Source organism: Salminus brasiliensis, chromosome 2 (assembly GCF_030463535.1).
Source record: "Salminus brasiliensis chromosome 2, fSalBra1.hap2, whole genome shotgun sequence".
Lineage (NCBI taxonomy): Eukaryota > Metazoa > Chordata > Actinopteri > Characiformes > Bryconidae > Salminus > Salminus brasiliensis.
Genome location: NC_132879.1, coordinates 59413614 through 59429960, shown reverse-complemented (window position 1 = coordinate 59429960; position 16347 = coordinate 59413614). Strand labels below are relative to the sequence as shown.

General features: G+C 47.5%; 11 non-coding genes across 11 annotated transcripts; 2 read left to right on the top strand and 9 right to left on the bottom strand.

The window, feature by feature from the left end:
- Positions 1-3587: 3587 nt before the first annotated feature.
- On the bottom strand, positions 3588-3659 carry trnag-ucc (transfer RNA glycine (anticodon UCC)). The gene has a single exon. It is a non-coding gene; the product is annotated as a tRNA-Gly (tRNA).
- A 1352-nt stretch (positions 3660-5011) lies between these two features.
- On the bottom strand, positions 5012-5083 carry trnag-ucc (transfer RNA glycine (anticodon UCC)). The gene has a single exon. It is a non-coding gene; the product is annotated as a tRNA-Gly (tRNA).
- A 1352-nt stretch (positions 5084-6435) lies between these two features.
- On the bottom strand, positions 6436-6507 carry trnag-ucc (transfer RNA glycine (anticodon UCC)). Its single transcript has one exon. It is a non-coding gene; the product is annotated as a tRNA-Gly (tRNA).
- A 1184-nt stretch (positions 6508-7691) lies between these two features.
- trnad-guc (transfer RNA aspartic acid (anticodon GUC)) lies at positions 7692-7763 on the top strand. The gene has a single exon. It is a non-coding gene; the product is annotated as a tRNA-Asp (tRNA).
- Positions 7764-7858: 95 nt separating this feature from the next.
- On the bottom strand, positions 7859-7930 carry trnag-ucc (transfer RNA glycine (anticodon UCC)). Its single transcript has one exon. It is a non-coding gene; the product is annotated as a tRNA-Gly (tRNA).
- A 1185-nt stretch (positions 7931-9115) lies between these two features.
- On the top strand, positions 9116-9187 carry trnad-guc (transfer RNA aspartic acid (anticodon GUC)). The gene has a single exon. It is a non-coding gene; the product is annotated as a tRNA-Asp (tRNA).
- Positions 9188-9282: 95 nt separating this feature from the next.
- trnag-ucc (transfer RNA glycine (anticodon UCC)) lies at positions 9283-9354 on the bottom strand. Its single transcript has one exon. It is a non-coding gene; the product is annotated as a tRNA-Gly (tRNA).
- Positions 9355-10704: 1350 nt separating this feature from the next.
- On the bottom strand, positions 10705-10776 carry trnag-ucc (transfer RNA glycine (anticodon UCC)). The gene has a single exon. It is a non-coding gene; the product is annotated as a tRNA-Gly (tRNA).
- A 1352-nt stretch (positions 10777-12128) lies between these two features.
- trnag-ucc (transfer RNA glycine (anticodon UCC)) lies at positions 12129-12200 on the bottom strand. Its single transcript has one exon. It is a non-coding gene; the product is annotated as a tRNA-Gly (tRNA).
- Positions 12201-13553: 1353 nt separating this feature from the next.
- On the bottom strand, positions 13554-13625 carry trnag-ucc (transfer RNA glycine (anticodon UCC)). Its single transcript has one exon. It is a non-coding gene; the product is annotated as a tRNA-Gly (tRNA).
- A 1351-nt stretch (positions 13626-14976) lies between these two features.
- Positions 14977-15048, bottom strand: trnag-ucc (transfer RNA glycine (anticodon UCC)). The gene has a single exon. It is a non-coding gene; the product is annotated as a tRNA-Gly (tRNA).
- Positions 15049-16347: the final 1299 nt, after the last annotated feature.

The following is a 16347-nucleotide window of genomic DNA, read 5'->3' as shown; positions in this document are numbered from 1 at the left end:
ATTTCATTCCACTCACACATTTACATTCCTACTCCTGAAACCGCCAAAAGATGGAAACATCTGAAGAGAAAATAACACCAGCCGCTGTTATCAGAGAACTGGAATCATACTTCAAAGACACAATCCCTGGTAAAAAAAGCATATCACAAGATGATATAAAGTTTATGCAATTACTGAATAAGACATCAGAATGCATGATGGTCATGTAGAAATAGCCCTTACAAAACTGCTAAAAAAAACATTTAGCTCTGGAACGACTAAAGCGCCTACAAGAAACTTGATGAAAATCTCAAATTCAAGGAAGAGCTGAATACAAACCATGAGCAGGAAATGTATGGTATATTTGCAATCAAGGGGTCTATCACACTAGAAAGCCAGATCAAATTAGGGTTGTATTCGACTACTCTGCAAAGTACGATGGCACTGCTTTGAATAATCACTTATTGACTTGAGGAAACAGAATAAATCTTTGCCAAATGTGATGAGCCAAATGTCCTGCATTTGCGTGGAAACCAACCCGGGGCAACAGCTTGATTCCTATCCGCACTGTCATCTGTTGCAGAAGAACCTCAGCCAGGGGCTTCCTCGTTAGTATAGTGGATAGTATCTCCGCCTGTCACGCGGAAGACCGGGGTTTGATTTCCCGACGGGGAGATTGTGATTTTTTTTACGGTTCTAACGACAGACATGACAGAGGGGAACAAAGCTTGACAAGCAAAATGTTGACAAGTACAATGCGCCAAAAGCCATGTATTGGCCGGGAATCGAAGCCCAGTCAACTGCTTGGAAGGCAGCTATGCTCACCACTATACCACCAATGCTACACACTTAACCATAGAAAGTGCAATACACAGTAACCTGGCCAAGTCCTTCAAACGGATAAAGAGATTCCTTTCAAAAGGAGTCAAACTGCTGAAAGGAACAGCTTGACAGGCTGATGCACACAACTGCAGAGCTGCTACCTCAGCCCTGATCCACATTGTTGTCTGATGCAAAATAGGACCCAGCTATGCCTTCGTATGCAGTGAAGTGGACAGTATCTATGCCTTTCACGCGGAAGACCAGGATTGGATTCCCCGATGGAGAGGTTGTCTTTTATTCTGTTCTTTGGACAGAAGTGTAAAACTGTACGAAACAAATCTTTGCCAAGTGTGACGAGCCAAAGGTCCTGCGTTTGCCTAGAAAACCGACCCGGGGCAACAGCTATGCTATCACCTGTGTCACCAACGCTGCAAAAGCCACCGATGTTGACTCTGTTTCCAGGGTCTGAGGTACAAAGTTTCAGGTGGGACGTTGGTCCCAAAACCTGTCTTTGTCATTGTAGGACACAAGCACACATTTGCCTAGGGCCTGGTTTCTGTAGTGTAGTGGTTATCAAGTTTGCTTTACATGCGAAAGGTCCCTGGATCTAAACCAGGCTGAAACAATGACTTTTGGGTTGGATTTTGATAGTTGTAGATTTCGTTTTGGCCCCTCTGGCGGTCACACTGTTAAAAGCAACCCTGGAGAATGCAGGCATCGATCCTGCTACCGCTTACACGCTAAGCCAGCGCTCCACCATTTGAGGTAATTCCCCCTGGGGAAGAATTTGATGTTTGCCTGTCATGGCAAGAACATAACAATTTACAAGGTCAAAGAGCGCTGGCAGTCCACGCCTACGCTCTCTGGACTTTGATTCTAGCGATCCGAGTTCAAATCCCGATGGATCCTGCCTTTCCGAAAAGACAAAAAAGGTGCGTGGCCTGTGTACTCCATGTCATGCTTCAGAAAAGAAAAGCCACTGTGCAGTAGTGACTCAAGGGCATGGAGTTTGCTGACAATATTTGAGATGTTGAGACGCCGGACCAAGTCCTTCAACTGATGAAGAATTTCCTTTCACAAGGAGTCAGACTTCTGAAAGAATGAGCATGACAGACTGATGCAGAAAGATGCAGATCTGCAACCTCAGCCCAGATCCGCACTGTCATCTGTTGCAGAAGAACCTCATCCCGTGGCTTCCTCGTTAGTATAGTGGATAGTATCTCCGCCTGTCACGTGGAAGACCTTGGTTCGATTCCCCGACGGGGAGATTGTGATTTTTTTTACGGTTCTAACGACAGACGTGACAGAGGGGAACAAAGCTTGACAAGCAAAATGTTGCCAAGTACAATGCGCCAAAAGCCATGCATTAGCCGGGAATCAAACCCAGGTCAACTGCTTGGAAGGCAGCTATGCGCACCACTATACCACCAATGCTACACACTTAATCACAGAAAGTGCAATACACAGTAACCTGACCAAGTCCTTCAAACGGATAAAGAGATTCCTTTCAAAAGGAGTCAAACTGCTGAAAGGAACAGCTTGACAGGCTGATGCACACAACTGCAGAGCTGCTACCTCAGCCCTGATCCGCATTGTTGTCTGATGCAAAATAGGACCCAGCTATGCCTTCGTAAGCAGTGAAGTGGACAGTATCTATGCCTTTCACGTGGAAGACCAGGATTGGATTCCTCAATGGAGAGGTTGTCTTTTATTCTGTTCTTTCGACGGAAGTGTAAAACTGTACGAAACAAATCTTTGCCAAGTGTGACGAGCCAAAGGTCCTGCGTTTGCCTAGAAAACCGACCCGGGGCAACAGCTTGGAGGCAGCTATGCTATCACCTGTGTCACCAACGCTGCAAAAGCCACCGATGTTGACTCTGTTTCAAGGTCCGAGGTACAAAGTTTCAGGTGGGACGTTGGTCTCGAAACCTGTCGTTGTCATTGTAGGACACAAGCACACATTTGCCCAGGGCCTGCTTTCTGTAGTGTAGTGGTTATCAAATTTGCTTTACGCGCGAAAGGTCCCTAGTTCGAAACCAGGCTGAAACAATGACTTTTGGGTTGGATTTTGATAATTGTAGTTTTCGTTTTGGCCCCTCTGGCGGTCACACTGTTAAAAGCAACCCTGGAGAATGCAGGCATCGATCCTGCTACCGCTTACACGCTGAGCCAGCGCTCCACCATTTGAGGAAATTCCCCCTGGGGAAGAATTTGATGTTTGCCTGTCATGGCAAGAACATAACAATTTACAAGGTCAAAGAGCGCTGGCAGTCCACGCCTACGCTCTCTGGACTTTGATTCCAGCAATCCGAGTTCAAATCCCGATGGATCCTGCCTTTCCGAAAAGACAAAAAAGGTGCGTGGCCTTTGTACTCCATGTCATGCTTCAGAAAAGAAAAGCCACTGTGCAGTAGTGACTCAAGGGCATGGAGTTTGCTGACAATATTTGAGATGTTGAGACGCCGGACCAAGTCCTTCAACTGATGAAGAATTTCCTTTCACAAGGAGTCAGACTTCTGAAAGAATGAGCATGACAGACTGATGCAGAAAGATGCAGATCTGCAACATCAGCCCAGATCCGCACTGTCATCTGTTGCAGAAGAACCTCAGCCAGGGGCTTCCTCGTTAGTATAGTGGATAGTATCTCTGCCTGTCACGCGGAAAACCGGGGTTCGATTCCCTGACGGGGAGATTGTGATTTTTTTTACGGTTCTAACGACAGACGTGACAGAGGGGAACAAAGCTTGACGAGCAAAATGTTGCCAAGTACAATGCGCCAAAAGCCATGCATTGGCCGGGAATCGAACCCGGGTCAACTGCTTGGAAGGCAGCTATGCTCACCACTATACCACCAATGCTACACCCTTGTCCACAGAAAGTGCAATACACAGTAACCTGGCCAAGTCCTTCAAACGGATAAAGAGATTCCTTTCAAAAGGAGTCAAACTGCTGAAAGGAACAGCTTGACAGGCTGATGCACACAACTGCAGAGCTGCTACCTCAGCCCTGATCCGCATTGTTGTCTGATGCAAAATAGGACCCAGCTATGCCTTCGTAAGCAGTGAAGTGGACAGTATCTATGCCTTTCACGTGGAAGACCAGGATTGGATTCCTCAATGGAGAGGTTGTCTTTTATTCTGTTCTTTCGACGGAAGTGTAAAACTGTACGAAACAAATCTTTGCCAAGTGTGACGAGCCAAAGGTCCTGCGTTTGCCTAGAAAACCGACCCGGGGCAACAGCTTGGAGGCAGCTATGCTATCACCTGTGTCACCAACGCTGCAAAAGCCACCGATGTTGACTCTGTTTCAAGGTCCGAGGTACAAAGTTTCAGGTGGGACGTTGGTCTCGAAACCTGTCGTTGTCATTGTAGGACACAAGCACACATTTGCCCAGGGCCTGCTTTCTGTAGTGTAGTGGTTATCAAGTTTGCTTTACGCGCGAAAGGTCCCTAGTTCGAAACCAGGCTGAAACAATGACTTTTGGGTTGGATTTTGATAATTGTAGTTTTCGTTTTGGCCCCTCTGGCGGTCACACTGTTAAAAGCAACCCTGGAGAATGCAGGCATCGATCCTGCTACCGCTTACACGCTGAGCCAGCGCTCCACCATTTGAGGAAATTCCCCCTGGGGAAGAATTTGATGTTTGCCTGTCATGGCAAGAACATAAGAATTTACAAGGTCAAAGAGCGCTGGCAGTCCACGCCTACGCTCTCTGGACTTTGATTCCAGCAATCCGAGTTCAAATCCCGATGGATCCTGCCTTTCCGAAAAGACAAAAAAGGTGCGTGGCCTTTGTACTCCATGTCATGCTTCAGAAAAGAAAAGCCACTGTGCAGTAGTGACTCAAGGGCATGGAGTTTGCTGACAATATTTGAGATGTTGAGACGCCGGACCAAGTCCTTCAACTGATGAAGAATTTCCTTTCACAAGGAGTCAGACTTCTGAAAGAATGAGCATGACAGACTGATGCAGAAAGATGCAGATCTGCAACCTCAGCCCAGATCCGCACTGTCATCTGTTGCAGAAGAACCTCAGCCAGAGGCTTCCTCGTTAGTATAGTGGATAGTATCTCTGCCTGTCACACGGAAAACCGGGGTTCGATTCCCTGACGGGCAGATTGTGATTTTTTTTACGGTTCTAACGACAGACGTGACAGAGGGGAACAAAGCTTGACGAGCAAAATGTTGCCAAGTACAATGCGCCAAAAGCCATGCATTGGCCGGGAATCGAACCCGGGTCAACTACTTGGAAGGCAGCTATGCTCACCACTATACCACCAATGCTACACCCTTGTCCACAGAAAGTGCAATACACAGTAACCTGGCCAAGTCCTTCAAACGGATAAAGAGATTCCTTTCAAAAGGAGTCAAACTGCTGAAAGGAACAGCTTGACAGGCTGATGCACACAACTGCAGAGCTGCTACCTCAGCCCTGATCCGCATTGTTGTCTGATGCAAAATAGGACCCAGCTATGCCTTCGTAAGCAGTGAAGTGGACAGTATCTATGTCTTTCACGTGGAAGACAAGGATTGGATTCCCCAATGGAGAGGTTGTCTTTTATTCTGTTCTTTGGACAGAAGTGTAAAACTGTACGAAACAAATCTTTGCCAAGTGTGACGAGCCAAAGGTCCTGCGTTTGCCTAGAAAACCGACCCGGGGCAACAGCTTGGAGGCAGCTATGCTATCACCTGTGTCACCAACGCTGCAAAAGCCACCGATGTTGACTCTGTTTCAAGGTCCGAGGTACAAAGTTTCAGGTGGGACGTTGGTCCCGAAACCTGTCGTTGTCATTGTAGGACACAAGCACACATTTGCCCAGGGCCTGCTTTCTGTAGTGTAGTGGTTATCAAGTTTGCTTTACGTGCGAAAGGTGCCTAGTTCGAAACCAGGCTGAAACAATGACTTTTGGGTTGGATTTTGATAGTTGTAGTTTTCGTTTTGGCCCCTCTGGCGGTCACACTGTTAAAAGCAACCCTGGAGAATGCAGGCATCGATCCTGCTACCGCTTACACGCTGAGCCAGCGCTCCATCATTTGAGGTAATTCCCCCTGGGGAAGAATTTGATGTTTGCCTGTCATGGCAAGAACATAACAATTTACAAGGTCAAAGAGCGCTGGCAGTCCACGCCTAAGCTCTCTGGACTTTGATTCTAGCGATCCGAGTTCAAATCCCGATGGATCCTGCCTTTCCGAAAAGACAAAAAAGGTGCGTGGCCTTTGTACTCCATGTCATGCCTCAGAAAAGAAAAGCCACTGTGCAGTAGTGACTCAAGGGCATGGAGTTTGCTGACAATATTTGAGATGTTGAGACGCCGGACCAAGTCCTTCAACTGATGAAGAATTTCCTTTCACAAGGAGTCAGACTTCTGAAAGAATGAGCATGACAGACTGATGCAGAAAGATGCAGATCTGCAACCTCAGCCCAGATCCGCACTGTCATCTGTTGCAGAAGAACCTCAGCCAGTGGCTTCCTCGTTAGTATAGTGGATAGTATCTCAGCCTGTCACACGGAAGACCGGGGTTCGATTCCCCGAGGGGGAGAATTTGATTTTTTTTACGGTTCTAACGACAGACGTGACAGAGGGGAACAAAGCTTGACAAACAAAATGTTGCCAAGTACAATGCGCTAAAAGCCATGCATTGGCCGGGAATCGAACCCGGGTCAACTGCTTGGAAGGCAGCTATGCTCACCACTATACCACCAATGCTACACACTTAACCACAGAAAGTGCAATACACAGTCACCTGACCAAGTCCTTCAAACGGATAAAGAGATTCCTTTCAAAAGGAGTCAAACTGCTGAAAGGAACAGCTTGACAGGCTGATGCACACAACTGCAGAGCTGCTACCTCAGCCCTGATCCACATTTTTGTCTGATGCAACATAGGACCCAGCTATGCCTTCTTAAGCAGTGAAGTGGACAGTATCTATGCCTTTCACGCGGAAGACCAGGATTGGATTCCCCGATGGAGAGGTTGTCTTTTATTCTGTTCTTTGGACAGAAGTGTAAAACTGTACGAAACAAATCTTTGCCAAGTGTGACGAGCCAAAGGTCCTGAGTTTGCCTAGAAAACCGACCCGGGGCAACAGCTTGGAGGCAGCTATGCTATCACCTGTGTCACCAACGCTGCAAAAGCCACCGATGTTGACTCTGTTTCAAGGTCGGAGGTACAAAGTTTCAGGTGGGACGTTGGTCCCGAAATCTGTCATTGTCATTGTAGGACACAAGCACACAATTGCCCAGGGCCTGCTTTCTGTAGTGTAGTGGTTATCAAGTTTGCTTTATGCGCGAAAGGTCCCTGGTTGAAACTAGGCTGAAACAATGACTTTTGGGTTGGATTTTGATAGTTCTAGTTTTCGTTTTGGCCCCTCTGGCAGTCACACTGTTAAAAGCAACCCTGGAGAATGCAGGCATCGATCCTGCTACCGCTTACACGCTGAGCCAGCGCTTCACCATTTGAGGTAATTCCCCCTGGGGAAGAATTTGATGTTTGCCTGTCATGGCAAGAACATAACAATTTACAAGGTCAAAGAGCGCTGGCAGTCCACGCCTACGCTCTCTGGACTTTGATTCTAGCGATCCGAGTTCAAATCCCGATGGATCCTGCCTTTCCGAAAAGACAAAAAAGGTGCGTGGCCTTTGTACTCCATGTCATGCTTCAGAAAAGAAAAGCCACTGTGCAGTAGTGACTCAAGGGCATGGAGTTTGCTGACAATATTTGAGATGTTGAGACGCCGGACCAAGTCCTTCAACTGATGAAGAATTTCCTTTCACAAGGAGTCAGACTTCTGAAAGAATGAGCATGACAGACTGATGCAGAAAGATGCAGATCTGCAACCTCAGCCCAGATCCGCACTGTCATCTGTTGCAGAAGAACCTCAGCCAATGGCTTCCTCGTTAGTATAGTGGATAGTATCTCCGCCTGTCACGCGGAAGACCGGGGTTCGATTCCCCGACGGGGAGATTGTGATTTTTTTTACGGTTCTAAGGACAGACGTGACAGAGGGGAACAAAGCTTGACGAGCAAAATGTTGCCAAGTACAATGCGCCAAAAGCCATGCATTGGCCGGGAATCGAACCCGGGTCAACTGCTTGGAAGGCAGCTATGCTCACCACTATACCACCAATGCTACACACTTAACCACAGAAAGTGCAATACACAGTCACCTGACCAAGTCCTTCAAACGGATAAAGAGATTCCTTTCAAAAGGAGTCAAACTGCTGAAAGGAACAGCTTGACAGGCTGATGCACACAACTGCAGAGCTGCTACCTCAGCCCTTATCCACATTTTTGTCTGATGCAAAATAGGACCCAGCTATGCCTTCTTAAGCAGTGAAGTGGACAGTATCTATGCCTTTCACGCGGAAGACCAGGATTGGATTCCCCGATGGAGAGGTTGTCTTTTATTCTGTTCTTTGGACAGAAGTGTAAAACTGTACGAAACAAATCTTTGCCAAGTGTGACGAGCCAAAGGTCCTGAGTTTGCCTAGAAAACCGACCCGGGGCAACAGCTTGGAGGCAGCTATGCTATCACCTGTGTCACCAACGCTGCAAAAGCCACCGATGTTGACTCTGTTTCAAGGTCGGAGGTACAAAGTTTCAGGTGGGACGTTGGTCCCGAAATCTGTCATTGTCATTGTAGGACACAAGCACACAATTGCCCAGGGCCTGCTTTCTGTAGTGTAGTGGTTATCAAGTTTGCTTTACGCGCGAAAGGTCCCTAGTTCGAAACCAGGCTGAAACAATGACTTTTGGGTTGGATTTTGATAGTTGTAGTTTTCGTTTTGGCCCCTCTGGCGGTCACACTGTTAAAAGCAACCCTGGAGAATGCAGGCATCGATCCTGCTACCACTTACACGCTGAGCCAGCGCTCCACCATTTGAGGTAATTCCCCCTGGGGAAGAATTTGATGTTTGTCTGTCATGGCAAGAACATAACAATTTACAAGGTCAAAGAGCGCTGGCAGTCCACGCCTACGCTCTCTGGACTTTGATTCTGGCGATCCGAGTTCAAATCCCGATGGATCCTGCCTTTCCGAAAAGACAAAAAAGGTGCGTGGCCTTTGTACTCCATGTCATGCTTCAGAAAAGAAAAGCCACTGGGCAGTAGTGACTCAAGGGCATGGAGTTTGCTGACAATATTTGAGATGTTGAGACGCCGGACCAAGTCCTTCAACTGATGAAGAATTTCCTTTCACAAGGAGTCAGACTTCTGAAAGAATGAGCATGACAGACTGATGCAGAAAGATGCAGATCTGCAACCTCAGCCCAGATCCGCACTGTCATCTGTTGCAGAAGAACCTCAGCCAGTGGCTTCCTCGTTAGTATAGTGGATAGTATCTCCGCCTGTCACGCGGAAGACCGGGGTTCGATTCCCCGACGGGGAGATTTTGATTTTTTTTACGGTTCTAACGACAGACGTGAGAGAGGGGAACAAAGCTTGACAAACAAAATGTTGCCAAGTACAATGCGCTAAAAGCCATGCATTGGCCAGGAATCGAACCTGGGTCAACTGCTTGGAAGGCAGCTATGCTCACCACTATACCACCAATGCTACACAATTATCCACAGAAAGTGCAATACACAGTAACCTGACCAAGTCCCTCAAACGGATAAAGAGATTCCTTTCAAAAGGAGTCAAACTGCTGAAAGGAACAGCTTGACAGGCTGATGCACACAACTGCAGAGCTGCTACCTCAGCCCTGATCCAAATTGTTGTCTGATGCAAAATAGGACCCAGCTATGCCTTCGTAAGCAGTGAAGTGGACAGTATCTATGCCTTTCACGTGGAAGACAAGAATTGGATTCCCTAATGGAGAGGTTGTCTTTTATTCTGTTCTTTGGACAGAAGTATAAAACTGTACGAAACAAATCTTTGCCAAGTGTGACGAGCCAAAGGTCCTGCGTTTGCCTAGAAAACCGACCCAGGGCAACAGCTTGGAGGCAGCTATGCTATCACCTGTGTCACCAACGCTGCAAAAGCCACTGATGTTGACTCTGTTTCAAGGTCCGAGGTACAAAGTTTCAGGTGGGACGTTGGTCCCGAAACCTGTCGTTGTCATTGTAGGACACAAGCACACATTTGCCCAGGGCCTGCTTTCTGTAGTGTAGTGGTTATCAAGTTTGTTTTACGCACGAAAGGTGCCTAGTTCGAAACCAGGCTGAAACAATGACTTTTGGGTTGGATTTTGATAGTTGTAGTTTTCGTTTTGGCCCCTCTGGCGGTCACACTGTTAAAAGCAACCCTGGAGAATGCAGGCATCGATCCTGCTACCGCTTACACGCTGAGCCAGCGCTCCATCATTTGAGGTAATTCCCCCTGGGGAAGAATTTGATGTTTGCCTGTCATGGCAAGAACATAACAATTTACAAGGTCAAAGAGCGCTGGCAGTCCACGCCTACGCTCTCTGGACTTTGATTCCAGCGATCCGAGTTCAAATCCCGATGGATCCTGCCTTTCCGAAAAGACAAAAAAGGTGCGTGGCCTTTGTACTCCATGTCATGCTTCAGAAAAGAAAAGCCACTGTGCAATAGTGACTCAAGGGCACGGAGTTTGCTGACAATATTTAAGATGTTGAGACGCCGGACCAAGTCCTTCAACTGATGAAGAATTTCCTTTCACAAGGAGTCAGACTTCTGAAAGAATGAGCATGACAGACTGATGCAGAAAGATGCAGATCTGCAACCTCAGCCCAGATCCGCACTGTCATCTGTTGCAGAAGAACGTCAGCTAGTGGCTTCCTCGTTAGTATAGTGGATAGTATCTCCGCCTGTCACTCGGAAAACCGGGGTTCGATTCCCCGACGGGGAGATTGTGATTTTTTTTACTGTTCTAACGACAGACGTGATAGAGGGGAACAGCTTGAAAAACAAAATGTTGCCAAGTACAATGCGCCAAAAGCCATGCATTGGCCGGGAATCGAACCCAGGTCAACTGCTTGGAAGGCAGCTATGCTCACCACTATACCACCAATGCTAAACCCTTATCCACAGAAAGTGCAATACACAGTAACCTGGCCAAGTCCTTCAAACGGATAAAGAGATTCCTTTCAAAAGGAGTCAAACTGCTGAAAGGAACAGCTTGACAGGCTGATGCACACAACTGCAGAGCTGCTACCTCAGCCCTGATCCACATTTTTGTCTGATGCAAAATAGGACCCAGCTATGCCTTCTTAAGCAGTGAAGTGGACAGTATCTATGCCTTTCACGCGGAAGACCAGGATTGGATTCCCCGATGGAGAGGTTGTCTTTTATTCTGTTCTTTGGACAGAAGTGTAAAACTGTACGAAACAAATCTTTGCCAAGTGTGACGAGCCAAAGGTCCTGAGTTTGCCTAGAAAACCGACCCGGGGCAACAGCTTGGAGGCAGCTATGCTATCACCTGTGTCACCAACGCTGCAAAAGCCACCGATGTTGACTCTGTTTCAAGGTCGGAGGTACAAAGTTTCAGGTGGGACGTTGGTCCCGAAATCTGTCATTGTCATTGTAGGACACAAGCACACAATTGCCCAGGGCCTGCTTTCTGTAGTGTAGTGGTTATCAAGTTTGCTTTACGCGCGAAAGGTCCCTGGTTTGAAACTAGGCTGAAACAATAACTTTTGGGTTGGATTTTGATAGTTCTAGTTTTCGTTTTGGCCCCTCTGGCAATCACACTGTTAAAAGCAACCCTGGAGAATGCAGGCATCGATCCTGCAACCGCTTACACGCTGAGCCAGCGCTCCACCATTTGAGGTAATTCCCCCTGGGGAAGAATTTGATGTTTGCCTGTCATGGCAAGAACATAACAATTTACAAGGTCAAAGAGCGCTGGCAGTCCACGCCTACGCTCTCTGGACTTTGATTCCAGCGATCCGAGTTCAAATCCCGATGGATCCTGCCTTTCCGAAAAGACAAAAAAGGTGCGTGGCCTTTGTACTCCATGTCATGCTTCAGAAAAGAAAAGCCACTGTGCAATAGTGACTCAAGGGCACGGAGTTTGCTGACAATATTTAAGATGTTGAGACGCCGGACCAAGTCCTTCAACTGATGAAGAATTTCCTTTCACAAGGAGTCAGACTTCTGAAAGAATGAGCATGACAGACTGATGCAGAAAGATGCAGATCTGCAACCTCAGCCCAGATCCGCACTGTCATCAGTTGCAGAAGAACCTCAGCCAGTGGCTTCCTGGTTAGTATAGTGGATAGTATCTCCGCCTGTCACGCGAAAGACCGGGGTTCGATTCCCCGACGGGGAGATTGTGATTTTTTTTACGGTTCTAAGGACAGACGTGACAGAGGGGAACAAAGCTTGACGAGCAAAATGTTGCCAAGTACAATGCGCCAAAAGCCATGCATTGGCCGGGAATCGAACCCGGGTCAACTGCTTGGAAGGCAGCTATGCTCACCACTATACCACCAATGCTACACACTTAACCACAGAAAGTGCAATACGCAGTAACCTGGCCAAGTCCTTCAAACGGATAAAGAGATTCCTTTCAAAAGGAGTCAAACTGTTGAAAGGAACAGCTTGACAGGCTGATGCACACAACTGCAGAGCTGCTACCTCAGCCCTGATCCACATTTTTGTCTGATGCAAAATAGGACCCAGCTATGCCTCCTTAAGCAGTGAAGTGGACAGTATCTATGCCTTTCACGCGGAAGACCAGGATTGGATTCCCCGATGGAGAGGTTGTCTTTTATTCTGTAATTTGGACAGAAGTGTAAAACTGTACGAAACAAATCTTTGCCAAGTGTGACGAGCCAAAGGTCCTGAGTTTGCCTAGAAAACCGACCCGGGGCAACAGCTTGGAGGCAGCTATGCTATCACCTGTGTCACCAACACTGCAAAAGCCACCGATGTTGACTCTGTTTCAAGGTCCGAGGTACAAAGTTTCAGGTGGGACGTTGGTCCCGAAGCCTGTCGTTGTCATTGTAGGACACAAGCACACATTTGCCCAGGGCCTGCTTTCTGTAGTGTAGTGGTTATCAAGTTTGCTTTACGTGCGAAAGGTCCCTGGTACGAAACCAGGCTGAAACAATGACTTTTGGGTTGGATTTTGATAGTTCTAGTTTTCGTTTTGGCCCCTCTGGCGGTCACACTGTTAAAAGCAACCCTGGAGAATGCAGGCATCGATCCTGCTACCGCTTACACGCTGAGCCAGCGCTCCACCATTTGAGGTAATTCCCCCTGGGGAAGAATTTGATGTTTGCCTGTCATGGCAAGAACATAAGAATTTACAAGGTCAAAGAGCGCTGGCAGTCCACGCCTACGCTCTCTGGACTTTGATTCTAGCGATCCGAGTTCAAATCCCGATGGATCCTGCCTTTCCGAAAAGACAAAAAAGGTGCGTGGCCTTTGTACTCCATGTCATGCTTCAGAAAAGAAAAGCCACTGTGCAGTAGTGACTCAAGGGCATGGAGTTTGCTGACAATATTTGAGATGTTGAGATGCCTGACCAAGTCCTTCAACTGATGAAGAATTTCCTTTCACAAGGAGTCAGACTTCTGAAAGAATGAGCATGACAGACTGATGCAGAAAGATGCAGATCTGCAACCTCAGCCCAGATCCGCACTGTCATCTGTTGCAGAAGAACCTCATCCAGGGGCTTCCTAGTTAGTATAGTGGATAGTATCTCCGCCTGTCACGCGGAAGACCGGGGTTCGATTCCCCGACGGGGAGATTGTTATTTTTTTTTACGGTTCTAACGACAGACGTGACAGAGGGGAACAAAGCTTGAAAAGCAAAATGTTGCCAAGTACAATGCGCCAAAAGCCATACATTGGCCGGGAATCGAACCCGGGTCAACTGCTTGGAAGGCAGCTATGCTCACCACTATACCACCAATGCTACACACTTAACCACAGAAAGTGCAATACACAGTCACCTGACCAAGTCCTTCAAACGGATAAAGAGATTCCTTTCAAAAGGAGTCAAACTGCTGAAAGGAACAGCTTGACAGGCTGATGCACACAACTGCAGAGCTGCTACCTCAGCCCTGATCCACATTTTTGTCTGATGCAAAATAGGACCCAGCTATGCCTTCTTAAGCAGTGAAGTGGACAGTATCTATGCCTTTCACGCGGAAGACCAGGATTGGATTCCCCGATGGAGAGGTTGTCTTTTATTCTGTTCTTTGGACAGAAGTGTAAAACTGTACGAAACAAATCTTTGCCAAGTGTGACGAGCCAAAGGTCCTGAGTTTGCCTAGAAAACCGACCCGGGGCAACAGCTTGGAGGCAGCTATGCTATCACCTGTGTCACCAACGCTGCAAAAGCCACCGATGTTGACTCTGTTTCAAGGTCGGAGGTACAAAGTTTCAGGTGGGACGTTGGTCCCGAAATCTGTCATTGTCATTGTAGGACACAAGCACACAATTGCCCAGGGCCTGCTTTCTGTAGTGTAGTGGTTATCAAGTTTGCTTTACACGCGAAAGGTCCCTGGTTGAAACTAGGCTGAAACAATGACTTTTGGGTTGGATTTTGATAGTTCTAGTTTTCGTTTTGGCCCCTCTGGCAGTCACACTGTTAAAAGCAACCCTGGAGAATGCAGGCATCGATCCTGCTACCGCTTACACGCTGAGCCAGCGCTTCACCATTTGAGGTAATTCCCCCTGGGGAAGAATTTGATGTTTGCCTGTCATGGCAAGAACATAACAATTTACAAGGTCAAAGAGTGCTGGCAGTCCACGCCTACGCTCTCTGGACTTTGATTCTAGCGATCCGAGTTCAAATCCCGATGGATCCTGCCTTTCCGAAAAGACAAAAAAGGTGCGTTGCCTTTGTACTCCATGTCATGCTTCAGAAAAGAAAAGCCACTGTGAATTAGTGACTCAAGGGCATGGAGTTTGCTGACAATATTTGAGATGTTGAGACGCCGGACCAAGTCCTTCAACTGATGAAGAATTTCCTTTCACAAGGAGTCAGACTTCTGAAAGAATGAGCATGACAGACTGATGCAGAAAGATGCAGATCTGCAACCTCAGCCCAGATCCGCACTGTCATCTGTTGCAGAAGAACCTCAGCCAGTGGCTTCCTCGTTAGTATAGTGGATAGTATCTCCCCCTGTCACGCGGAAAACCGGGGTTCGATTCCCCGACGGGGAGATTTTGATTTTTTTTACGGTTCTAACGACAGACGTGATAGAGGGCAACATAGCTTGAAAAACAAAATGTTGCCAAGTACAATGCGCCAAAAGCCATGCATTGGCCGGGAATCGAACCCAGGTCAACTGCTTGGAAGGCAGCTATGCTCACCACTATACCACCAATGCTACACACTTAACCACAGAAAGTGCAATACACAGTCACCTGACCAAGTCCTTTAAACGGATAAAGAGATTCCTTTCAAAAGGAGTCAAACTGCTGAAAGGAACAGCTTGACAGGCTGATGCACACAACTGCAGAGCTGCTACCTCAGCCCTGATCCGCATTGTTGTCTAATGCAAAATAGGACCCAGCTATGCCTTCGTAAGCAGTGAAGTGGACAGTATCTATGCCTTTCACGTGGAAGACAAGGATTGGATTCCCCAATGGAGAGGTTGTCTTTTATTCTGTTCTTTCGACAGAAGTGTAAAAATGTACGAAACAAATCTTTGCCAAGTGTGACGAGCCAAAGGTCCTGCGTTTGCCTAGAAAACCGACCCGGGGCAACAGCTTGGAGGCAGCTATGCTATCACCTGTGTCACCAACGCTGCAAAAGCCACCGATGTTGACTCTGTTTCAAGGTCCGAGGTACAAAGTTTCAGGTGGGACGTTGGTCCCGAAACCTGTCGTTGTCATTGTAGGACACAAGCACACATTTGCCCAGGGCCTGCTTTCTGTAGTGTAGTGGTTATCAAGTTTGCTTTACGCGCGAAAGGTCCCTAGTTCGAAACGAGGCTGAAACAATGACTTTTGGGTTGGATTTTGATAGTTGTAGTTTTCGTTTTGGCCCCTCTGGCGGTCACACTGTTAAAAGCAACCCTGGAGAATGCAGGCATCGATCCTGCTACCACTTACACGCTGAGCCAGCGCTCCACCATTTGAGGTAATTCCCCCTGGGGAAGAATTTGATGTTTGCCTGTCATGGCAAGAACATAACAATTTACAAGGTCAAAGAGCGCTGGCAGTCCACGCCTACGCTCTCTGGACTTTGATTCTAGCGATCCGAGTTCAAATCCCGATGGATCCTGCCTTTCCGAAAAGACAAAAAAGCTGCGTGGCCTTTGTACTCCATGTCATGCTTCAGAAAAGAAAAGCCACTGTGCAGTAGTGACTCAAGGGCATGGAGTTTGCTGACAATATTTGAGATGTTGAGACGCCGGACCAAGTCCTTCAACTGATGAAGAATTTCCTTTCACAAGGAGTCAGACTTCTGAAAGAATGAGCATGACAGACTGATGCAGAAAGATGCAGATCTGCAACCTCAGCCCAGATCCGCACTGTCATCTGTTGCAGAAGAACCTCAGCCAGTGGCTTCCTCGTTAGTATAGTGGATAGTATCTCCCCCTGTCACGCGGAAAACCGGGGTTCGATTCCCCGACGGGGAGATTTTGATTTTTTTTACGGTTCTAACGACAGACGTGATAGAG